A 648-nucleotide genomic window follows, 5' to 3' on the forward strand; every position below is an offset into this window, starting at 1 on the left:
TTTTATACAGGGAATATAGTATGTAGATATGGTCTTGGATCATAGAAAACTATTATGTTTAAAAAATCAGTAGCACATTTTTATCACAGAGTTTATCAGTTTTTAGTGAAATTTGAGTTGAATTGGTCGCTGAAACTCTGCCATTCCCTGAAACAGAGCAGCACCACGTAAGCATAGCAGAGCGACTAGTTTTGCTGCTATGATTCAGGAATTATCATATTTAATGTCGACCAAAACTGTTTCACAGACAAGCTTGAAAAGGTCAAACCCTGAACTTTCCACAAAATAATTTCATTATATAAGTATATACTACGAACATAAAAAATATGTATTTATAGAACATACACTTTTATTTTATGTTATCTCATCTTCATAAAACACTTCTCTGTAAATGGCACGTGTTTATTATTCATTCGATCGAAAGGTCACGATTACGAAATCACAAAATCTTGAATGCGCACAATCCTCCCTTCGAATTTTCATTCAATATCAAGGATATGATTAATGTTGTGAAATGCGTTACATTATACATATTGATTAAACAATAAACATCATCTCTCTAAGGGATGGTAAAGGAATCGTTAGATCCCGGACGCAGTTCTCCTACATATAGGGCCCAGAAATTTGCTGCTCCGCTTAAAAGCCAGG

The sequence above is a fragment of the Palaemon carinicauda genome, chromosome 1, assembly GCF_036898095.1.
Source record: "Palaemon carinicauda isolate YSFRI2023 chromosome 1, ASM3689809v2, whole genome shotgun sequence".
NCBI classification, from domain to species: Eukaryota; Metazoa; Arthropoda; class Malacostraca; order Decapoda; family Palaemonidae; genus Palaemon; species Palaemon carinicauda.